The 26,398-nt window shown below is 38.5% G+C and overlaps 1 protein-coding gene across 1 annotated transcript in view; it reads right to left on the bottom strand.

Annotated features, from left to right (window-relative positions):
- The window catches only part of CCDC192 (coiled-coil domain containing 192), a 237,253-nt gene that overhangs the window by 167,692 nt on the left and 43,163 nt on the right, over nt 1-26,398 (bottom strand). The gene's annotated exons all lie outside the window — the stretch shown is intronic.

Genomic DNA, 26,398 nt, shown 5'->3' with positions numbered 1-26,398 from the left:
TGCCTATCTTCAATATCTTGAAGGCATCACTGTCTTCTGCCTTCAAGAGACTCACCTAACACATAAGGACTCTCATAAACTTAAGGTAAAGGGGTGGAAAAAGGCATTTCATGTGAAGGACACCAAAAACAAGCAGGAGTAGCTATTCTTGTATCAGACAAAATGAACTTTAAAGCAACAGCAGTTAAAAAAGACAAAGAGGGACATTATATGATGGTAAAAGGCCTTGTCCAACAGGAAAGTATCACAATCCTAAATATATATGCACCTAACACTGGAGCTCCCAAATTTATAAAACAATTACTTATAGACCTAAGAAATGAGATAGACAGCAATACAATAGTAGTAGGGGACTTCAATACTCCACTGACAGCACTAGACAGGTCATCAAGACAGAAAGTCAACAGCAACAACAACAAACAATGGATTTAAGCTATACCTTGGAACAAATAGACTTAACAGATACATGTACAAAATTCCACCCAACGACCACAGAATATACATTCTATTCAACAGCTCATGGAACTTTCTCCAAGATAGACCAATAATAGGCCACAAAATGAGCCTTAATAAATTTAAGAAAATTGAAATCATATTAAGCACTCTCTCAGACCACAATGGAATAAAACTGAAAGTCAACTCCAAAAGAAACCTTCAAAATCGTGCAAATACATGGAAATTAAATAATCCGATCTTGAATGATCATTGTATCAAAAATGAAATCAAGATGGAAATTTAAACAATTCTTCAAAGTGAACAACAATAATGACACAACCTATAAAAACCTCTGGGATGCCAGGTGCAGTGGCTCATGCCTGTAATCCCAGCACTTTGGGAGGCCGAGGAGGGTTGATCACGAGGTCAGGAGTTCGAGACCATCCTTGCCAAGATGGTGAAACACGGTCTTTACTAAAAATACAAAAATTAGCAGGCTGTGGTAGCACGTGCCTGTAGTCCCAGCTACTCGGGAGGCTGAGGCAGAAGAATCACTTGAGCCCAGGAGGCAGAGGTTGCAGTGAGCCAAGATCGTGCCACTGAACTCTAGCCTGGGTGACAGAGTGAGACTCCATCTTAAAAAAAAAAAAACAAAAAAAAACGAAAAAAAAAAAACCACCTCTAGGATACAGCAAAGGTGATGCTAGGAGGAAAGTTCATTGCCCTGAAAGCCTGCATCAAAAAGACTGACAGAGCACAAACTGACAATCTACAGTCACACCTCAAGGAACTAGTGAAACAAGAATGAATCAAACCCAAACCCAGCAGAAGAAAGGAAATAACAAAGATCGGAGCAGAACTAAATGAAATTGAAACAAACAAACAAAAAATACAAAAGATAAATTAAACAAAAAGCTGGTTCTTTGAAAAGATAAATAAAATTGATACATCATTAGCAAGATTAACCAAGAAAAGAGAAAATCCAAATAACTTCAATAAGAAATGAAATGGGAGATATTACAACTGACTCCACAGAAATACAAAAGATCATTCAAGGCTATTGTGTACATCTTTACACACAGACTAAAAAACCTAGAAGAGATGGATGAATTCCTGGAAAGATACAACCCTCCTAGCTTAAATCAGGAAGAATTAGATACCCTAAACAGACCAATAACAAGCAGCAAGATTGAAATGGTAATTAAAAAGTTACCAACAAAAAAAAAAGTCCAGGACCAGATGGATTTACAGCAGAATTTTACCAGACATTCAAAGAAGAATTGGTACAAATCCTATTGACACTATTCCATGAGATAGAAAAAGAGGGAACCCTCCCTAAATCATCCTATGATGCCAGCATCACCCTAATACCAAAACCAGGAAAGGACATATCCAGAAAAGAAAACTACAGACCAATATCCCTGATGAACATAAATGCTAAAATCCTTAACAAAATACTAGCTAACCAAATCCAACTCCATATCAAAAAGATAATCCACCATGATCAGTGGATTTCATACCAGGGATGATTTAACATATGCAAGTCAGTAAATGTGATGCACCACAAAAACAGAATTAAAAACAAAAATCACATGATTATCTCAATAAATGCATAAAAAGCATTTGACAAAATCCAGCATCCATTTATTATTAAAACTCTAAGCAAAATCAGCATACAAGGGATATATCTCAATATAATAAACATGACAAACTCACAGTCAACATAATACTGAATGGTGAAAAATTGAAAGCATATTCTCTGAGAACTGGAACTAGATAAGGATGCCCACTCTCACCACTCCTCTTCAGCATAGTACTGGAAGTCCTAGCCAGGGCAATCAGACAAGAGAAAGAAATAAAGGGCATCTAAATCAGTAAAGAGGAAGTCAAACTGTCACTGTTTGCTGATGATATGATTGTTTACCTTGAAAACCCTAAAGACACCTCCAGAAAGCTCCTACAATTGATAAAAGAATTCAGCAAAGCTCCTGGATACAAAATTAGTGTACACAAATCAGTAGCTCTTCTATACACCAACAGCAACCAAGTGGAGAATCAAATCAAGAACTCAACCCCTTTTACAATAGCTGCCAAAAAAAAAAAGAAATACTTAGGAATATACACAACCAAGGAGGTGAAAGACGTGCACAAGGAAAACTACAAAACACTGCTGAAAGAAATCATAGACAACACAAAAAAATGGAAACACATCCCATGCTCATGGATGGGTAGAATCAATATTGTGAAAATGACCATATTGCCAAAAGAAATCTACAAATTCAACACAATTCCCATCAAAATACCACCATCATTCTTCACAGAATTAGAAAAAACAATTCTAAAATTCATGTAGAACCAAGGAAGATCCTGCATATCCAAAATAAGACTAAAAAAAAAGAACAAATTTGGAGGCATCACATTGCCTAATTTCAAACTATACTATAAGGCCATAGTCACCAAAATAGCATGGTACTAGTATAAAAATAGGCACATAGACCAATGGAACAGAATAGAGAGCCCAGAAGTAAACCCAAATGCTTACAGCCAACTGATCTTTGACAAAGCAAACAAAAACATAAAGTAAGGAAAGGACACCCTTTTTAACAAATGGTGCTAGGATAAATGGGTAGCCCATGTAGGAGAATGAAACTAGATCTTCATCTCTTACCTTATACAAAAATCAACTCAAGATAGATTAAGGATTTAAATCTTATGTGCTTTCCCAAAACTATAAAAATTTTAGAAGATAACATTGGAAAAACCCTTCTAGACATTAGCTCAGGCAAGGATTTCATAACCAAGAACCCAAAAGCAAATGCAATAAAAACAAAGATAAATAGCTGAGACTTAATTAAACTAAAGAGATTTTGCATGGCAAAAGGAACAGTCAGCAAAGTAAGCAGGCAATCCACAGAGTGGGAGAAAATCTTCACAATCTATCTATACATCTGACAAAGGACTAATATCTAGAATCTACAACAAACTCAAACAAATCATCAAGAAAAAAACAAGCAATCCCATCAAAAAGTGGGCTAAAGACATGAATAGACGATTCTGAAAATGAGATATACAAATGGCCAACAAATATATGAAAAAATGCTCAACATCACTAATGATCAGGAAAACGCAAATCAAAACCACAATGCAACATCATCCTACTTCTGCAAGAATTGCCAAAATAAAAAAGTAAAAAAACAGTAGATGTTGGCATGGATGCAGCAATCAGGGAACACTTCTACACTGCTGGTGGGAGTGTAAATTAGTACAACCACTATGGAAAACAGTGTGAAGATTCTTTAAAGAACTAAAAGTAGAACTTTTTAGTTCTACCATTTGATCCAGAAATCCCACTACTGGATATTTGCCCAGAGGAAAATAAGTCATTGTACGAAAAAGATACTTGCACATGCTTGTTTATAGCAGCACAATTCACAATTGCAAAATTGTGGAACCAACCCAAATGCTCATCAATCAACAAGTGGATAAAGAAACTGTGATATATATATATATATATATATATATATGTGTGTGTATATATATGTGTGTGTGTGTATATATGTGTGTGTATATATATATATAGATAAATATAGATATATATGATGGCATACTACTCAGCAATAAAAAGGAATGAATTAATGGCATTTGCAGCAACCTGGATGAGACTGGAGGCTATTATTCTAAGTGAAGTAACTCAGAAATGGAAAACCAAACATCATATGTTCTCACTGATATGTGGGAGCTAAGCTATGAGGATGCAAAAGTATAAGAATGATACAGTGGACTTGGGGACTTAGGGGAAATGGTGGGGGGGTGAGGGATAAAAGATTACAAATAGGGTGCAGTGTATACTGCTCGAGTGATGGGTGTGCCAAAATCTCAAAAATCACCACTAAAGAACTTACTCATGTAACCAAACACCACCTGTACCCCAATAACCTATGGAAAAGTAAAAACATTTTTTAAAAAAAGAACAAAGGAGATTAAGAAGAAAAAAGAAATTACTACTTGAACATCAGTCTCAGGTTGATGACAACTTACTTATTTAATGCATGGGTTCTGCATTGGGTGATGGTGTATAATTTTATGTAGATCCAGGCCAGGCGCGGTGGCTCATGCCTGTAATCCCAGCACTTTGGGAAGCTGAGGTGGGCAGATCAGAGGGTCAGGAGATCAAGACCATCCCTGCTAACATGGTGAAACCCTGTCTCTACTAAAAATACAAAAAATTAGCCGGGCGTGGTGGCGGGTGCCTGTAGTCCCAGCTACTTGGGAGGCTGAGGCAGCAGAATGGCATGAACCTGGGAGGCAGAGCTTGCAGTGAGCCGAGATCACACCACTGCACTCCAGCCTAGGTGACAGAGTGAGACTCCATCTCAAAAAAAATAAATTTTACATAGATCCTCATATATGTTTATTTGTTTATATATGCACATATAAAATCTATCTATATATATAGAAAAAAACTTATGTGATGCAGAAGAAAGTTTATAGCTAAAAATGCCTACGTTACAAAATGAAAAAGATGTCACATCAACAAGCCAACAAAAGGAAGGATATAATAAAGGTTAAAGCAGAGATGACAAGCTAGAGAATAAAAAAACAGAGCTAATCAATAAAACCAAATATTGATTCCTTGAAATAATCAACAAAGTTGATAAATATTTAGCTATGTTGCTAAGAAAAACAGACAGAAGATGTAAATAACTAGAATCAGAAATGAAAGTGGAAACAATACTTCCAACTTTACAGAAATAGAAGGATTATAAGATACTAGTATGAACAAATGAGTGCCAACGAATTAGATAATTTAGATGAACTGAATAAATTCCTAGAAACCACGAATTACTAAAACTGACTCAAGAAGAAATAGAAAATGTCAATTGACCTACCACAATTAAAGAGATTGAATCCATTTAAAAAAAAAAAGAAAAGAAACAAAGCTTCCAACAAAGAAAAGCCCAGAACCAGTTGGTTTCACTGGTATATTACACATTTCAAAAAGGATTAACACTGACACTAATATTACTCAAGCCCCTCCAAAATACAGAAGAGAAGGAAATTCTTCCTAATATGTTACCCTAATACTAAAGTCAGACAAAATAGTACAGGAAAACTATAGCCTAATATCGTTTATGAATATAGATACAGAAATCCTCAACAAAATACTAGCAAACTGGATCCAACAGCACAATAAAAATTATACTCTATGACCAAGTGGGATTAACCTCAGATGTACAAGAGTGGTTCAATATCTAAAAATGGATTGATGCAATAGATCACATTGATAGAATAGAGGAAAAATACTACATGGTCAATTCAGGTGCAAAAAAAATTGACAAAATCCAACACTTTTCCATGATAAAAATACTCATCAAAGTAGGAAAAGAAAAGGAAACTTCCTCAATATGATAAAAGACATTTATGAATATTCCACAGCTAACATTATACTCAATGGTGGAAGACAGAAAGCTTTTCTGGTAAGATCAGGAACAAGACAAGGACGTCTACTTTCACCACTGTTTCTCAACCTTGTACTGAAAGTCCTAGCTAGAGCTATGATATGAACAAATAAGACATCCACATTGGAAACAAAGAAGTTCACCTATCTGTATTTGAAAATGACATAATTCTATTTTAAGAAAAATTCCAAACAACACACACACACACACACACACAGGCTAATAAATGAATTTGGTAAAGTTGCAGAGTATAAGATTTTATTAGTCTGTTCTCATGCTGCTAATAAAGACATACCCAAGACTGGATAATTTGTAAAAAAAAAAAAAGGAGGTTTCATGTACTCACAGTTCCACGTGGCTGGAGAGGCCTCATAATCATGGCAGAAGACGAAGGAAGAGGAAAGGAATATCTTACATGGCAGCTGGCAAAAAGAGAGCTTGTTCAAGAGAACTCTTATTTATAAAACCATCAGATCTCTAGTGACTTATTCTCTATCACAAGAACATTATGGGGGAAATGGCCCCTATGATTCAATTATCTCCCACTGGCTTCCTCCCACAACATGTGGGACTTACGGCAGTTACAATTCAAGATGAGATTCGGGTGGGGACACAGTCAAACCATATCATTCCACCCCTGGATTTTCCCACATCTCACATCCTCACATTCCAAAACAAATCATGCCTTCCCAACAGTCCCCAAAAGTCTTAAATCATTTCAGCATTAACTGAAAAGTCCACAGTCCAAAGTCTCATCTGAGACAAGGAAAGTCTCTCTTGCCTATGACCCTGTAAAATCAAAAGCAAGTTAGTTACTTCCTAGATACAAGGGGTGTACAAGCATTCAATAAACACACCCATTCCAAATGGGAGAAATTGGCCCAACTGGAAGGGCTAAAAGTCCCAGGCAAATCTGAAATCCAGCAGGGCAATCAAATCTTAAAATTCCAAAATGATCTCCTTTGAATCCATGTCTCACATCCAGGTCATGCTGGTGAAAGTGGTGGGTTCCCATGGTCTTGGGTAGCTTTGCCCCTTTGGCTTTGCAGGATACAGCCTCCCTCATGGCTGTTTCTATAGGCTGGCATTGAGTGTTTGTGGCTTTTCCAGGCACAGGGTGTAAGTTGTCAGTGGATCTACCATTCAGGGGTCTGGAGGACAGTGGCCCTCTTCTCACAGTTCCACTAGGCAGTGCCCCAGTGAAGACTCTGTGTGGGGGCTCCCACCCCACATTTTCCTTCTGTGCTGTCCTAGCAGAGGTTCTCCATGAGGGCACTGCCCCTGCAGCAAACTTCTTCCTAGACATCCAGGCATTTCCATACATCCTCTGAAACCTAGGCGGAAGTTTCCAAACCTCAATTCTTGACTTCTGTGCACGTGCAGGCTCAACACCATGTGGAAGCTGCCAAGGCTTGGGGCTTGCACCCTCTGAAGCCACAGCCTGAACTGTACCTTGGACCCTTTTAGCCATGACTGGAGTGGCTGGAATGCAGGGCACCAAGTCCCTATACTGCATACAGCAGAGGGACCATGGGCCCAGTCCATGAAACCATCTTTTCCTCCCAGGCCTCCATCCCTGTGATGGAAGGGTCTGCTGTGAAGACCTTGGATATGCCCTGGAGACATTTTCCTCATCATCTTGATGATTAACATTTGGCTCCTCATTACTTATGCAAATTCTACAGCCTGATTGAATTTCTTCTCAGAAAATGGGTTTTTCTTTTCTGTTGCATTGTCAGGCTGCAAATTTTCTGAACTTTTACGCTCTGCTTCCCTTATAAAACTGAATGCTTTTAACAACAGCACCCAAGCCACCTCTTTAACACTTTACTGCTTAGAAATTTCTTCTGCTAGATACCCTAAATTATTTCTCTCAAGTTCAAATTTCCAAAAGTCTCTAGGGCAGGAGCAAAATGCCACCAGTCTCTTTGCTAAAGCATAAAAAGAGCAACCTTTGCCTCAGTTCCCAACAAGTTTCTCATCTCCATCTGAGACCACCTCAGCCTGGATATAATTGTTAGCATTTTTGTCAAAGCCATTCAACAAGTCCCTAGGAAGTTCTAAACTTTCTCACATTTTCCTATCTTCTTCTCAGCCCTGCAAACTGTTCCAACCTCTGCCCGTTACCCAGCTCCAAAGTTGCTTTTAAACTTTTGGGTATCTTTACAGCAGCAAGTCACTAATGGTAGCAATTTACTGTATTAGTCTGTACTCACACTGCTAATAAAGACATACCCCAGACTGGGTAATTTATGAAGAAAAGAGGTTTCAGAGACTCACAGTTCCACATGGCTGGGGAGGCCTCACAATCATGGCAGAAGATGAAGGAAGAGCAAAGGGACATCTTACATGGCAGCCAGCAAAAAGAGATCTTGTGCAAGGAAACTCCCATTTATAAAACCATCAGATCTCATGAGATTTATTCACTACCATAAGGACAGTATGGGGGAAACCGCCCTCATAATTCAATTATCTCCCACCAGATCCCTCCCACAACATGTGGGAATTATGGGAGCTACAACTCAAGATGAGATTTGGGTGGGGATACAGCCAAACCACATCAAAGATAAACACACAAAAGTCAGTTTATGTTTCTATATGCCAGTGTTTTAAAGTGTAGGTTTTATTATTATTCAGGTGTGATGACGCTAAGAAATCAGATGATTGCCACTGAAAAGGTAGTCTGTCACTCACAGTTCCCAAGAGGAGGTAGCATGCTACACCACAGGGGGCACACAGAAAAGCACTGGAGTTGGTCAGGAGGCAGAGGGAGCAAGGGGAAAACATGGGCAAGAGCCCTTGTTGTGGTTTCCTTAAGAAGGGATGAATAAGTCAAGATAGGCAAGCATTGGATTGGCTAGTTTGAAAAATTTCAGCAAACTCTGGAACATAGGGGCTTATCCCTAGTTGTGTGGTACCAGAACTTGGGGTGATTTGGGCAGGAGAATTGTGGCCCTGAGCTTGAGAACCCAATAGAGGAGGTAATGGGGGTGTGGGCTTTGGACTGGTTACTTTCCACATGAAAGGAATGCTCCCAGGCAAGTTATTTGCTATTTCTAGGAATTGGCTAGCCCTGGGAGGGAGGGGTAGTGTAACCAGGGTCACCAAGGCCTCAGATGTCAAAGTATCAGAAATACACGGAAAAAAAGGCATGATTTATACAACCAGAAATGAGAGATCTGAAAAGGAAATAAAATACTTCCATTCACAATCGATCCAGAAGAATACACTACCTAGGAATAAATTTAACCAAGGAAGGGAAACACTGGTACAATGAAAACTCAAAATGTTATGGAAAGAAATTAAAGGAAAACTAAATACATGGAAAGATGTCACATGTTCATGGATTAAAAGTCTTAATATTATGAAGATGGCAATATGCCTCAAAGCAACCTACAGATTTAATGCAATCTCTATTAAAATTATGATGGCTTCTTTTTTTCAGAAAAAGAGAGACAATCCTCAAAATTCATATGAAATCTCAAAGGATCCAGAACAGCATCTTGTAAAAGAAGAAAAGTTGGAAGACTCACACTTCCCAATTTCAAAACTTACTACAAAGCTACAGTAATCCAAATAGTATCTGAATGGAATAAGGATTGACACATAGACCACTGAAATAGAACTGCGAGTTCAGAAATCAACCCAAAGATCTATGGCTAATTGATTTTTGACAATGGTGCCAAGACAGTTTAATAGGCAAAGAAGAGGATCTTCAACAAATGGTGCTGGCACAAATGGATAACCAACATGTAAGAGCTTGAAGTTGGACCCCTATGTTACTTCATAAACAAAAATGACATTAAACTAGAACAACAACCTGAATATGTAAGCACAAACTGTAAAACTGTTAACAGAAAACACTGGGGTAAATCTTCATGATCTTGAATTAAGCAATAGGTTCTTTGACAGCAAAAACACAAACAAAAATGTTAAAAATAGTTAAATTTGACTTGGCCAAAATTAAAAACTTGTGTAGCAAAGAATATAATCAAGAAAATGAAAAAGACAACTTACAAGATGTGAGAAAATATTTGCAAATCATATATATGATATAGGTTTAGTATGCAGAGTATATAAAGAAGTCACAATTCAGCAACAAAAAGACAAACCACCCAGTTGAAAACTGGGCAAAGGACTTGAGTAGACATTTCTCTAAAGAAGACACACAAATGGCCAAGAAGCACATGAAAAGATGTTCAACATCATTAGTCGTTAAGGTAGTACAAATCAAAACCACAGTGAGATTCTACTTCATACCTACTATTATGACTATAATTTTTCAAATGGAAAATAAAAGGTGTTGCTGAGGATCTGGAGAAATAGAAGCCCTTGTACATTGCTGGTAAGAATGTAATATGTTACAGGCAATGTGGAAAATAATTGGTGACTGATCAAAAAGTTAAACATAGAATTACCATGTGATCTAGCAATTCTACTTCTACATATATACCAAAAAGAAATGAACACTTACACCCACAAAATATGGCATACAGATATTTATTCATAATAGCTAAAAGTTGGAAACCAAATGTCCCTCAACAGATGAGTGGATAAACAAATTGCGTTATGTACACACAATGGAATATTATTCACGCATAAAAAGGAATAAACTACTTATACTTGCTGTAACTTGGATAAACCTCAAAAACATTTTTTAAGTGCAAAAAGCCAGATACAAAAGGTCATATTAGATCAATCCTTTCTTCTGAAATATCCAGAATAAATAAATCCATAAAGGCAGAAAACAGATTAGTGATTGTAAAGGGATGAGTGGAAGAGGGTATGAGGAGTGATTACTTAATGGGCATAAAGTGTTCTGGGGTGATGAAAAAGCGTTGAAACTTGAGAGAGTTGGTTGCATAATATTGGGAATGCACTAAATGTGACTGAACTGTGTATTTCAAAGTGATGAATTATAAGTTCTGTGAATTTTACCCCCATTAAAAATAGAAAATAAATAAAATGATTTTCTTAGGTTTAGAAAATTGTTAGCATTACATCCACTCATTGAATGTTACCAGAAAAGAACATCACAAAATTGGATTCACTGGTTTCATTTTAAATTAATAAATACAAACCTCAGGTGGGTACTCCACAATACCCTGAAATAAAAATACCACTACATTTTTCTCCTAGTAAACTAACTTTTCTCTTCTGTGAGGTAGCTATTTATTTCCCTCAACTTTCTCCTTAAATATCATTTCATACTTCCCTTCTCTTCAAAAATTCTACCCACCCCAAATGACAACCTCAGTAAGTCCCTGAAAAAAATAGAAGCTGCCAGATAGCTACTCCCTCACCTTCCCACCAGTTAATCTATAAACCTTACTGCAACAGATACTGATCATCAATTTCCCATGAGATTTTTTCCCCTTTTATCTCTTGCTAACCGAAACCCAACTTGGATTAGCTAGCATTCATGTGTTCAGGAGAGCTTGGCCTTGTCCAGCCCTGAGACATGAATCATGATTGAACTAAATCAGTCATGTTTGTTTCATTTCCAGGTATAAGAAATCATTTCTGACATGGGCATGCAATATATAGAGGCCCCCGGAGCTTGAGGAGGATATTTACCAGATTTTTGAAAAGATTCACAGGAAGAAGCACATCTCTTTTTATCAGGATGTAGTTTTGACTGCTTATTGCTTGGAATTATTGCCGATATCTTGCAAGTATGACGCAGCCAACAAATAGAGAGAGTAGAGCAAAGGAGGGTAGAGCAAAGGATCTTGGTGACTTTTTTTTTCTTTTTTTTGTGATGGAGTCTCACTCTGTCACCCAGGCTAGAATGCAGTGGTGTGATCTTGGCTCACCTCAACGTCCCCACCGCACCAACACAGATTCAAGTGATTCTCCTGCTCCAGCCTCCAGAGTAGCTGAGATTACAGTGTGCGCCACCACGCCTGGCTAACTTTGTATTTTTAGTAGAGATGGGATTTCACCATGTAGGTCAGGCTGGTCTTGAACTCCTGATCTCAAGTGATCTACCTGCCTTGGCCTCCTGAAGTGCTGGGATTACAGGCGTGAGCCACTGCACCTGGCCCTTGGTGACATTCTTGAACCACTGAATTAACCAACTGTGAAACTGGCCCACCTATAGACATATTGTTATATAAGATGATAGCTGGCATTATTGAAACAGCCAGGTAGGAAGGGGTCCCTGGCAAAACTTCAACTGGCCTGCGCACTGGAAGGAATGCGCACTGGGGTCGAGCCACACAGTTCACACTGTTTGCAGCAGGCAGGAGCTTGCCCCTCCTCTTCCTGTGTGGAACCTGGGATTCAAACGCAAGGCGGGAAGTACACCTACAGGAACTCTGGCCTCGCGGAGAGTCCCTGCTTCCCCTTTTTTTCCTTTTCCCCCAATAAAACCCTGCTGTATTCACCCTTCAAACTTGTGGGCCTAAACCTTCCTGGCCGTGGGACAAGGACCCTATCTTTAGCTGAACTAAGGAAAAGTCCTGCAACATTATTACATTACTTTAATTGAGATTCTGTTATTTGAAGAGGAAAGCATTCTTACTGAACAAATAGAGATGATATTCTTCTGCTTATCAAAGACCAGCCACTGCACTTGGCTTTGACTCCTATCACGCCTACCTGTCACAAAGCCTTTGCTCCTGTAATTTCCTTACCCTACCCCCCAATCCACTTCTGCATTTTCTAGTTTACTCTTTCTGAAAGATTCCATTCAGCATATAAACATGACATAGACATTTCCATGAATGAAAGGTGTCCACTGAATTCTCCATTGCCTCCCTCTGCATTATCATCCCATACTTCTGCTTCTTTTCCAAAACTTCGTAAAACAATCACCTCATACTGTTGTCATTTTTTATAATTGAACTCTTTTAAAAAGGCACATAAAAATTATTGGCTTATATAAGTAAGGAGTCAGAAATAGGTATTGTTTCACATAAACTAGATTCCACAAACTCAAACAAGGTCATAGTATTCTGTCTCTTCCTACCTCCAAATCTTAGTGCTGCTCCTATGTATTTGCCTTGTTATTTCCCAGTGCAGACAAGCTATCTTCACACAGTAGGAAAAATGGCACCTATAGATTTCCAGTTTCATGGCCTTAGTAGTAAGGCACTTCATCTTCCAGTAGAAATTAAAAAAAGACTCTATTAGATCATGTAACCTCTCCTAAATCAATTTTTATGGTCAAGAAAATGAGATAATATAATTGAAAGGACCTAGATCTTGTGCTCAAAAGTCATTCCTTCTAGCCAGGAATACTGTGATTTACAGCCATAGAATTATTAAAAGATTGGAGTGAGAAAGGAGCCATTCTCCAAATAAAGTAGACATAAAAATGGAAGCCAATTACAGTCCACCCTTGCCCCGTGGGTGTTCAGCACAATTAAAGCATTATACCTATACATAATATGCATTTCCTAAAATGCTCCTGCATAATACAATGCATCTATTCTATGTTAATCCAATAATGCATTCACTCCCTCTCAAAAGGAGACAAGCCAAAATTATATCAAGTTACTGCTTTTAGCTCTACATTCAGATCTCCAAACTATGTGCATTCCCTCCTGAATCAGATCCAGATGAGAATTGTCATGATATAGTATCTAAAATTAAATAAAAATGTACCATCCCTAATATGCCCAATATACAGAAAAACAGGACAATCAAGAGCAAGGGGAAATCACTTACAGTTGTCACCAGCCATCACAAATTCTATTTGCGTATTCTATTTAGTCAGAGATAGAGAGGCCTCACTGTCCTGGCAGTGCAGTGAGTGGAGGTAGCTGAATAATTTGACTGTTTCTGACCTCTGAGGGCTTTCTTTGTCCTTTACTTCCATGGCCATAGCCAAGAAAAGAGCTACAGAGAATTCCTTTGGGGGGGATTTGTACTAAATTCCAGTTTCAGGTATGTCACCAATTTATCTATTTGTCAAGGTCACTGCAGTTATATTATAGAAACTCAGTGCAAACATGTTTAGGTTAAAAAGATAACTAGCTGCGTTTGGTGGCTTGCACCTGTAATGTCAGCTACCTGGGAGGCTGAGGTGGGAGGGTCATTTAAGCCCAGGCATTCAATGCTACACTGAGCTATGATCATGCCACTGCACTCTACCCTGGGCAAAAGAGTGGGGTCCAGTCTCTAAATAAAATAAAAATAAATTGGTTCATTTAACTGGGAAGTAGAGGCATCCCTAGAACCTGAATCTCAAATTAGAGTTTTAGAAATCTCTCACTCTACCATTGGCTCTTTGCCCATTCTCTCTCAATCCCTCTCTCTTCCTCCCTCCCTCTTTCCTTTTCTATCTCTATCTCTATATCTTTCTCTCACTATGGAAAAAATCTTCCAGTAACTGGGAGGAGGGCTGCGAGCAGCCTAAGTTATATTCCTCTCCCAGCCACTCTTCCAATCTGGCTTCTGCCCTCCACTACGTTATTGAAATGGATCTTGTAAAGGTTTCCTCTGATCCTCATTTTACCAAATGCCATGTACAATTTTCTGGGCACCTTATTCAACCTCACAATAAAATATTACACATTTGAGCACTTCATGCCCCTTGAAACACTCTCCTCTTTCTGTTTCTAGGACAGAATTCTCTGGATTTCTTTCAGATTCTCAGTTTCATTGGCTGGATTTTCCTCTTCTTCAAATCTACATATTGAGATCTGAGAATTTTTTCCTGGGCACTCCTCTCTGCCTTATCTATACTTTTTCTCTAAGTAATCTCATTAGGTACCACAGTTTAAATGCCAATCACATATTGATGACTCCCAATTTTCAAATGTACAACCACTCAACTTCAGACACACACACACACACACAGACACAAAATCCAACAACCTATTTGAGATTGTCATTTGAATGTATACTAGGCAAATCAGAATTAATGTGTTCAAAATGAACTCCTCACAATCTGTTCCTTCCCTAGACTTCCTTCTTTCAATACATGGCACCATCCATTCATATGTTTAAGCCACAATGATAAAAGACTTCTCTTTTTCTCACCATTCACCCAATCCATCACTTGGTGCAATTACTAAAACCACTCCATTAAGTAATGTGAATTTCCTATTTATCTCTTCTTATTGCCTGTTCTCCAAAATTTTCTCCTCCACAACCCACACATTTACATGCAGCAATTAATATTGCAGAATAGTTCTCCACTGTCACTCAAAAACCACTGAAAAACAAATTAAATCTTGCCAGACCTTGTAGAGCTCATGCTACAGAGAAAGAAGGGACTTAATTTAAAAACAAAGCGTTCTCTTGTACTAAATGCTTTGCAAGCTGAACTGGATTAGTAACACAAATTAGGAAATTTCCTGGCAGTAAATAACAGAGGCAAGCACTTTAAAAATTACCTATCCTACCTGTGGAATGGGCAGGAAGCCCTATATCTGAATGTAGATTTAGCTCACAGAATGGGTTTAGTCTCATTTCAATTTTAGGAGTTAAACAAACCACAAAATCTTCATCTTAACCCCATCCTAGACAGAAGAGACTTTTATGTTTATTAATGTGTTTTGCCTTTAATAGCTTTTGTAGTCATTTCTAGGTTTATGCACATAAAATAGACCTCCAAGGGTCTACTTAGAAGCATAATTATCTCCTGTATTTGTCTGCTATGGCTGCCATAAAAGAGTACCACAAACTGTGTGGCTTAAACAATAAAAATTTATTATCTCACAGTTCCAGAGGCTGCAATTCTGAGATCAAAGTGTCAGCAGGGATGGCTCCCTCTGAGGGCTGTGAGGGAGAATCTATTCCAGCCCCTCTCCTAGCTTCTAATGGTTTGCTGGCAATCTCTGGCATTCATTGGCTTGCAGAAGCATCACTCTGGTCTCTGCTTTCAGGTTCACATGACTTTCTCCCTATATGACTGTGCCCAAATTTTCATTTTTTATAAGGACACCAATCAGATTAGATTAGGGGCCCATCCTACTCCAGTATGACCTTATTTTTTTTGAGATGGAGTCTCTGCATTGGTGGGATCTTGGCTCATTGCAACCTCTGCCTCCTGAGTTCAAGCGATTCTCCTGCCTCAGCCTCCTGAGTAGCTGGGATTACAGGCGTGTGCCACCACACCTGGCTAATTTTTGTATTTTTAGTAGAGATGGGGTTTCACCATGTTGGCCAGGCTGGTTTCAAACTCCTGACCTCGTGATCCACCCACCTCGGCCTCCCAAAGTGCTGGGATTACAGGAGTGAGCCACCATGCCCTGCCAACCTTATCTTTACTACTTACATGTGCAATGACCCTTTTAAAAGATAAAGTCATGTTCTAGGGTACTGGGAGTTAGAACTTCAAGAAATTAATTGGGGGGTTGACATACAATATAACCTATAACACCCTCACGTTATTTTGGGGAAAATGATCCTTAATAAAGGATCATTTAATAAGCCTTAACAAAGGATCATTTAAACTCCAAGTGAAAATATAAATATTTACCAACAGGTCAATCAATAATTGAAATATAAAGTTAGGGATGCAGGCAAAGACATTCCTAAGTTTCCTTTAATCTTCAAAAAAGTTCTCTAGGCCTTAAGAATAGATAAGAATACCAGACAGAAATGAAAAGACATGGGAAAGGTGAGGCGATCAATCATTGACTTGGATATAAAGGGCAACCATTAAATGTAAAGGTCAAAAAGCAATAATATTGGGTTCTAAGAAATTAAAGTCAACATGAGATTGGACATAAAGTAATTACACAGAAATGGAGCTACTGCAAAGCAGACAGCTCTCAATCCACAAATCCCAGTGTACAAAAAATAGCACATTTTTTACTTTCTATAAATCTTATTTATTTCGACGTTGAGTCCTCACCTCTAGTTACACAACCGTTCTCGAAGATCTTCTCTCCCCAGGGTAGTTTACTCATCTGGGAACCCTATGTATCTTCAAGGCACTGGCAATGTCTTTCTCGTCCCACCGGAAACCCTTGTGTGGAATCCTAGATCCTACAGGTTAGCTGACATTTCACAGGGGCCTGGGACACATTCCTAGGATACAACACTCCCTCTAACTGGCGCATTCTCAGAGCATTTTCATGGAATAGAGTACAGGCTTCCCATGCTGGTGTGACTCAGTGACCTGACTCTCTACTTTCCAGTTTGGGGAAAAGGCACTCTGCTGTCTTTGAGTCTGTCTCAGGAGTCTCCCTTTCTCTCAAGGCCTTATTAGTCTCTTTGATGGGTTTAGGCTTTTGGAAACAAAAATTAGGCAACTTCAGGGAAAGTCCCTGAGGTTAGGAAATACAGAGTACCCTACTCTGAATGAAGAAGGCAACTGTTCCCAGATGAATTTTAAAGCAGGAAGTGATTGTTCCCACCAGAATGGAATCCCAATTCAACTTACTGCTTCTTTAGAGAGTGTGTGGGTTCCAAAGAAAACACAGAATACTCAGGATGAGAACAGAGGAATAGAGATGAGAAGTGGGGGTGGACAAGGACACCACACACTCAAAGTGGCAGGATGATGCAGCAGTCCATTGTGTTACTAAGGGAAACAACCTGAGACAACATATTTGAGGTAGTTCGGGGAAGTGAAACTTTAGAGTTTGTACTTTTTTTTTTTTTTTACACAGGACATAAGCACATACACAGATAATAATGGACTTAGAAGTAAGAAGTAGACATCTTGGATGGGGTAGGACAAGAATAGAATAGAATCCACAGAAGTCCCATGGCCAGAAATTAAAATCTAGACAAGGTTAAAACTGCTCCCTTATTTATTATTAGGTAACAGGTTTTTGTTTTGTTTTGTTTACCAGTTCCTTAGAGAGGAAATTGAATTTGATTGATTGATTTCATAACCCATTATATATCTTCTCTAGACCTTTTTTTCTATATTTCCCTGCATATTATACTCTGTGTAATCAGTCATTCTCAACAAATGCCTCTCTGCCGTCCACCATGTTAAAGAACACTCCCTAGAGGTATTTTACCTTGACTGAGCAGATCAGACTCAGACCACTGACACAAAGACTGCTCTACATCTTAGGCAAAACCAGAGAGAAGCCCTTACCCTTTCCTCCCTTAAACAATTCTGAAAATGGCATTTATCTGCCTGGGTGTGCTATAAATTTAAAATCATCCCATCAGAATCAGAAATGCAGTGTCATCATAGGGCATAAGTGAGTGGGATGGGTTAACATGGGGCATATTGTGAAAATAGGCTTAAGAAGCTGACGACAGGCAGTGGAGGAAGAATTTCAGTGAGCAGGGAAAAACAAAACAGGCTCAGGGAGCTTAGATGCACAAATACTGGGGATCAGGAAGAAAATGAAGAGTCTCCATGATATGGACAATTCCTTTTTCATTCACGGTCTTGTGGAAATATGAATAAGAAACATGTTCATTTCATTGATATCCTCCTACTAATTGAAGGACATTTTCTGTTCAGTGATGGAGTGACCAACTGTTACATTTACCAGCCACTGATGAGGCTCCCCTCTTTGGAGGTCTGTTTAGCATTTATTATTTTGTCTATTAATAAAATTATTTTAATTTACTATCTATTTTATGTAATGGTGGTTTCCAACATGATTCATATTCCCAAACAGGCTGTGCTCCTCGAATTACACTCTACAGAGTCATAAATCAGCAGTTTGTAAACTTTTGATGCTCAGGACGTTTTTACACCTCTAAAAATTACTGGGGACTTTAAAAGCTTTTGTTTATATGGGCTATATCTACTGATATTTATTGTATCAGAAAGTAAAACTTAGAAATTTAAAAGTGCTTTTATTAATTTGTTTAAAAATAAACTCAGTATATGCTAACACAAAAATATATTTTAATTAAAAATAACTCTTTCAAAACTAAACAAAAAGGAAACAGTAAAAAAGTGGTATTGTTTTACATTTTGCATATTTCCTTAATGTCTGGTTTAATAAAGGACATGGGGACTTTCGTATCTGCTTCTGCATACATTCTGTCATGTAGAATCTGGAAAACTCTCCTCTACCCATAAAAGAATGATAGTAGAAAAGAATAATAACCTATTAGTATTATTATCCAAATAATTTTAATTATTATCCAAATCTTTTAACTTTAGAGATCATTTAAGAGTGTTAGCAACCTCCAAGGGACCTCCTGGACAAAATTTTGAAGACCTCTGTACTAGACTACTGCATGTCACTATACACTCATTCAATAACCTCAAGAGATTTGCATTGGTATAACTCCAGATTTCAACATTAAACACTTTCTGAGGCTAATAAATGAGATCTTCATACACAAAACACATGGTCTTCCAAAATTTTCTCCCTGAAGCTCCAGGGACTGAAAAATAGAAGAAAACCTATTTCCAGGAAATGGCTTAAAACAAGCTGTCCAACCTGCAGCCCATGGGCCACATGCGGCCCAGGATGGCATTGAATGTGGCCCAATACACATTGGTAAACTTTCTTAAAACAGTATGAGGTTTTTTGTGAATTTTTTTTTTTAGCTCATCAGCTATCCGTAGTGTTAGTGTATTTTATGTGTGCCCCAAGACAATTCTTCTTCTTCCAATGTGGCCAAGAGAAGCCAAAAGATTAGAAACCCCTGAGTTAAAGGATCTGACATAATATCCAAGGATTGCAAGATTCAGAAGATCTAAAAAAGGAAATTAAAATCATCCAAAACTTGGATGAAGAATCTATAGCATAAGTGGTAAATTGAGTCTGCATGGAGTTGTCCATAAGAAATGAATCATTTTTAACATCTAATGATTCTAACATAAGATAGTTGGGTAACCACAGGTTACATAGTCACCTGAAACTTGGGATCAGTCTTGAATCCTACTTTGCCTTCAACTTCTACATTTAATTAATCACCAAATCCAACTCATAAATATATCTTGTCTCTGTCCTCTCTCCACCAATAATTTAGGCCTTTATCATTTCCAGACTGGATTTTTATAAGAGCCTACACATTGATATGCCTGGCTTGGTCTCTCAAATCTGTCCTTCTCAGTCCCTCATTGTTTTCTCTCTTGAGCACAGATCTGAATGTGCCTCCTTCAATGGCCCTCCTTGCATAGGGGTCAACTCCAAGTGAATAACGGAAAAAACATGGGCTTTGACAAAAAAGGGACAAGTAATGAATTCTAATTTGACTTAAGACCTCAGAGGAGTTACTGTCTGAGCTTCTTCCATGTGTTATATGGTATAGTGGGAGACACAGACAAGCAATTATTATCAGTGGGAGGTGGGAGAGACATTATGAAAGTATGTAAGGACATCTAACCCAAACTTGAAGGAAGAAGAAATGCATTTTGGAGAGAATGGCATCTAACTGAGGATCTGAAAAGAAGTCTCTTGGGGTTCTTTGGATAATGAGGAAGGGGATAAGAGGAAGTGGAGAAAGTTAGCAGAGAAATTCTAGGCAGAAGCAGAGGGAAAGGAGTGTATTAATGATAATTTGACTCTAAGAAATGAGGCCTTTGTTTTTTCTAGATTAGAAAGGTGAGAGAGGATATGATACCTTTAAAGAACTGAAAGTGGTGTAATATTAGTGTACAGGGAGTGGTGTAAGGTAAAGCTGGAGAAACAAGCAGGTGGCGGATCATAAATGGCATTGTAAGATCTGTTAGAGGAGAGGATAGATTTGACCCTGACAGTGAAATCAGGCTAATTTAAGATTTAAAGTTGAGAAATATGCGATCTTTGTTATAGAACCTTCATTCTGGTGTAGTGTTGAGGAGTCATTAAACAAGGGCCATAATGAAGGTAAAGTCAGGAGAGGCACTGCAGAGGGTGGTCTGGACAAAAATGATGATAGTGGAGAGAGAGAAAAAAAGATGGATTCAAGAGTGATTTGGGAGTCATCACCTGTAGTACTCAGCAATTGATTGCATATGAGGCATGAGGAAAAGGAAAGAATCAAAGCAGCACAGGGTGCCTGGTGGCACTGATCACTGGCCTAGGGAATGTGGGAGAAGTAACAGGTTTGGGGCAAGAAGCAGGTAAGTTGAATTTTGGAGATGGAGATGGAGAGCTTGAGTTGTCCGTGAGAACCTTGGTGGAGCTGTTCAGTATACATAATTAGGTCTGAAGTCAGGGAAGACCTGGACTAATAGTGAGGACTTAAGGCTTTTCAGCAGATTGTGTATCCTAGAGTCAGATCACCAAGGAGAGTCTATAGAAGGAGCAGACAAGAGGGCTGCAAGCCCACAAAAGAGCTTTAATCATTTGCAAAATGGCATATACAATTTTCCGGGACTGTTTGGAGAAATACATAGCTAAAATTCACAGAAGTACCAAACAGAATGTCTAGCTCATAGTATAAACTCATAAATATTTATTGAACGAATAATTGAACAAAAGAATATACCTAACTTACTAATTTATTTGTAGACAATAAGCAAAGGGAAAGTTCGTTTACCATCTCAAAGAAAATCTCACAAACAAAATACAAGTTAAGCCCATACACAAAGACACCTCCTCCTAACAGCAGAGCCATGACTCTTAAGGCATGAGGCTTTTTGCTTTTTCCAAGACAAGAAAGTCACATTTATTAGCTATTTAAAACTGACCTCTGTTTGATCTTGACATTTATAAGCAAAAGGAAGTCTTTAGTTATGTAACAGGCCAACAATCCACACATCCCGCCTGCAACAACAATATACTACAGAAGCCGATTTGTCATTGTGTTTGACTCTATTCAAAACAGCACCATCTCTTCACCAGCTTCTATTTTTTTCCTTGCATTCTCTGAGGCTACCAATTTATGCCAACAACCCAGTAACAAGATGAAGATGAACATCTGCTTAAATGAGAAGTTGTTGGATTTTGTTTTTTTTTTAATAAGGAGGGAACTTGTCTGCTGTAAAATCAATCAGAACTCTGGCTAGCCAAATTGTTTAATGAAGTTCCTGATAACTAGGTTTCATGTTGATATGGAACTCATTTTGGGTCAAACAGACTGCTTGTGATTTTATGGCATTAAAGTACACTTCAAAATAGTTCTGAAAACAAAAACTCATTCACAAAACTCATGATTTCAGATTGGCATGTCAAGCATAATTTCTGAGCATTTGCAGAAATGAATACTCCTACCAAGGGCACATTGTTTATTTCAAATAAACTTGACATCAAAAGATCCACTGTTGCTTATAAACAATGAAAAAAAAAACAGCATTTTTTGGACAATCTCAGTATGCATCAGATTACTTTTAGCCACTCAATACACAAATTCAGTATCAAAAATTTGCTGGTATCTTTGTTCCTTCTATTCCTAAACATAAAGAAAAGATAGACTGGACACTAAGATGTACTAAGAGAGAAATAATGGGAGTTTTGTTAGGGCCTTAGGCGTAAAATGATTCATAATTTCTTGCTGATTAGGATTAAACATAACTTAGGAGATTTTTTTGTGGGGCATTGTTTGTTTCTAGTCCAAGCTTTATAACAATACACATAAATATACCTGAAGAATTTAGGGTAAATATTAGCAAAACTCAAGAGAAAGTAAACTGTTAAAATCCTCCCGTTTCTTTGAAAATGCCATCTTGAAGAGAAAACCTGAGCCCCAAGAACCTTGATCTAACCTAGAGCAATAATTTGGCCTTAGGTTTTATTCTTTAATATCAAAAACAACAGGAATAACACACACACTCCAACACACACACACATGCACATACACATGCACATAGAGCTACAGTCACCAGCTTCTCAAGGACAAAGGCCCACAAGGTTATTCTCAGGAACCAGACTTCCCAGTGGGATTTAAGGTTAAGTGTAGTCCCACAGATACCCTTTAGTGTGGCCCAGCAAAGTGTTTAACACCATCTGAAGCTCCATGTATTTTCAATGTTTATTTGTTTGCTGTCTGTGTCCTCCAGTAGAATGTCAGCTCCATGAGTCAGGGATCTTATCAATCTTTTTTACTGCTGTGTTCCCACTTCTAGACATAGTACCTAGCATATAGTGAATCCTCAATAAACAATTGTTAAATGAACAAATGAGTGCTGGCCAACAAAAACAAACAAACAGAAAAAACGACAAAGAAACTAAACTTGGCTTGATCTTGACTTTGAACAGCATGCAAAGCCACAAATGCCCCAAATTAGGTTCTTGCAGTAAGCCAGAATGGGCCTGAAGGGGAGCAGGATGTTGGGGAACCAGTCAGAATAGATACAAGTCTTTTTCAGAATGGAATGTTTCTTTTGCGTTTTTGCCTCCTCTTCAATTTCCTTTAACTTTCTTGTTCATTCGGACAACATACACATAATATTTTCTTTCTTCAAATATAGATTACAGGTAATTTATCCCTATCTCTTACATTCCAGGAGTCTCATCATATGACTCCAACAAGGAGGGGTATCTTAGAGTTCAGCTCTTGCCATCTTCTGCTAACTTGAGACTTGGTTTTCTGTCTTGCTGAGATTATCTCTGCAAACTATAACACGGGGCTCTTGGAGCAATATTATTTTGTCATTCTTCCTAAATCTTTTCTTTTTTTTTGAGATGGAGTCTCGCTTTGTCACCCAGGCTGGAGTGCAGTGGTGTGATCTCAGCCTGCCACCACGCCTGGCGAATTTTTTGTATTTTTTAGTAGAGATGGGGTTGCACCTTGTTAGCCATGCAGCTGGAGAACACAGGACAAGGATGAAAAAGAACCTCGGCCTGAAGGTCTGCGTTAGCATGTGGTACTGAAGCGAGATGGGAACTTGTTATAAATGCAAAGTTTTGAAACTTACCTCATCTCGCTTCAGTACCAGATGCTAACCCAGACCTCTCATCAAAAAGGGCAACTTTGCAAGAGTTTCCATGGGAAATCATTAGGCATCTTCCTTACAGTACTGATTTGGCGGCTTCTGCCTTATTTTTGTTTCCTAGTCTTAAAAAACCTTTAAAGGGCACTCATTTTTCTTTAGTTAATGATGTAAAAAAACACTGTATTGAAATGGTTAAATCCCCAGGACCCTCAGTTCTTCAAGGTGGACTAAAGGACTGGTATCATCACTTCAAAAGTGTCTTGAACTTGATGAGGCTTATGTTGAAAAATAAAATTTATATTTTTATTCTTATTGTTTAATTCCATTTTTCCATGAACTTCAAAAAGTTTTCTCATATGTAACTATATTTTGCTAGGTATGGTACCCAGAAGATATATGAAATGAATTCTTACTACATAGTTCTTACTGGATTCACCTCCTGACCCCCTCCCTGCCCCAGCTTGCCAAGGAAAACAGCTCCCAGTCTGTACAAAATCAAATAATGGGCAGAAACAGACAGAAGCTCCAAGAGATGAAGCAGAAAGGAAAGACAAGGTTAAAGAACTAAAATCCCTTTACCAGATGAAGAGATGAGAAAGAGTAGAAGAGAAAACTGGATAGTAGAAAAGCCAGCCAAATTAGGACAAGGGAGCTTGGGTAGCGGGGCAGTGTGTGTGTGTGAGAAAGAAAGACTTTTGTGGTAGGTTGGGACTCGTTAATTTATGTGGCTCAAGGCTTAAAGAGAACTACACAGTTCTGCTATGACCACTGGTAGGAGTGAAAATAAACAGATATTTTTGAGAACCTACTGTCTTAGTTCATTTGGGCTGCTATAACAAAATACCATGGACTGGCTAGCATATAAACAATGGGAATTTCTTTCTTTCTTCAAATTCTAGAGGCTGAGCAGTACAAGATCAAGGCACCAAAAGATCTGGTGTCTTATGAGGGTCTGCTTCCTGGTTCACAGATGGCAACTTCTTGCTCTGTCCTCACATGGTGGAAGGGGTGAGGGAGCTCCCTTGAGCCTCTTTTATAAGGACACTAGTCCCATACCTGAGGCAGTGCCCTCAAAAACTTATCATCCACCAAAGATCCCACCACCACATACTATCATACTGAGGATTAGGTTTCAATATATGATTCTTTTCTTTTTGGTGGGGGTACAGAAACATTCAGCCATAATACGCACAAAGGGACAGAGGGACAGATACCTATCCCATTTAATAACAGCCTCACAACAGCCCTATGTAACTAGCATGTTTACACCCTCCTAGATAAGACAACTGTAGCTAGGGAGACAAAGTGAATTGCCCAAGGCCATAAAGCTAGCAAATAGTGGAGCAGGAGCAAAGCCTGGGCTCTCCCTGATCTGATACCTGGAGCTGGGAACCAGAAGCCATTGATAAATGGGAGAGACTCTGGGCTAACACTGCTGCCAAAGGGAATGTTACCTCATAAGCTCTATGTTGGCATGCATCTGGATCCAGACTTCACTGCAAAAGTATGGGTTTTCTTGACACTATCTTTTGTCTCAGCACAAAAGCTGTATGGTCTATTTGGTTGTGTATGGTCATAAACAGCAGTCCACCAGAGTCCCTTTCCTTGTCCTCTTATATTCACTGGTGATAGAAGCCAGCATACATGAAAAAACTTCTTTTTTAATGGGCTTCTCTAGAAACACTTTTACTTGTCATCTTTCTTTGACATTCCTAACAGCTTTTCTCCCTTTCTTGTTCACCCTTTTTCTTTATCTATTACCCAACATCCAGGCATTTAGTTTTCCTCCCACCTGATCTTAACCTATGGGAAATATAATAAAGTATTTTCTTAAGCAAAACTTGGTAATATGTTGAGTGGTTTATCATTATAACCCAGGTTAGAAGTTGGAGCCGAATGACACTTTCTCACTCTACTTTGGCTGAATTGCTGCAGTTATTTCTCAAAGCCTTGACTAACCCAGATTATAAGTCTTAATTGCAACTTATCCTGATCCCATATTTCTTTTATTTTGACATCAGTGACTTGACTGCAGAGAAATAGAGAATAATTGCAAGCTAAAGTGAAGCCCAACAAAGAATTCTGTTGACTGTGTGACCTCATCAGAGGAAGTGGCCACAACCTTCTTATTTGTTGGCTATTTCTAATTTTTTTCTTTGTAACAGTGGACCTTGCTGAAGGAGACCTCAGAAATGCCCAGTTGCATAAATTGAGGCCTGGGACCAACAGATGATTAATGCAGGTAATAACCCTAGGCACCTATACTTTCCATTCTGAGTTAATTGTGTGTTTTCAGAGGCAAAGCTAAGAGATAAGGTCTTGAATAACAGTGAGATTAACCCTTTTCTCAAAGGCAGGATCCATTGTTTGATAATACTGCAAGCTTCCACTGCTTCGTTCCAGCAAAAATCTTGGTTCTTGTGGTTTCTTCCACACTCCCCACCTCATTCTACTTCACTGGGCCAGCCCATAATTTGGGTTACCAGTAAAGGCAAGCTAGCATTCCCAACATCTTTGTGACAAATCCTAAATTAATGACATTTAGAAAAAGCCTTAACGTGTATAGCAGGCAAAAATATTTCTTCAAACACACACATACACACACAGATTGAGAGAGAGAGAGAGAGAGAGTGTGTGTGTGTGTAATCCTTAACACTAAAGACAGTCTTACTGCAATCCCTTAGTGGCATGGCCTGGTAAGGAAGACAGTGGCACCCAGTGGACAAATGTTTGATTGTTTGAGACACGTGTTCTATTCTGAAATATTCTCAAGAACATTTTAGGAAATCTCAGTTTCTCCCCTTTCCCTATC

Source organism: Symphalangus syndactylus, chromosome 11, assembly GCF_028878055.3.
Source record: "Symphalangus syndactylus isolate Jambi chromosome 11, NHGRI_mSymSyn1-v2.1_pri, whole genome shotgun sequence".
Lineage (NCBI taxonomy): Eukaryota > Metazoa > Chordata > Mammalia > Primates > Hylobatidae > Symphalangus > Symphalangus syndactylus.
This window is presented reverse-complemented; position numbering and strand designations above follow the sequence as displayed.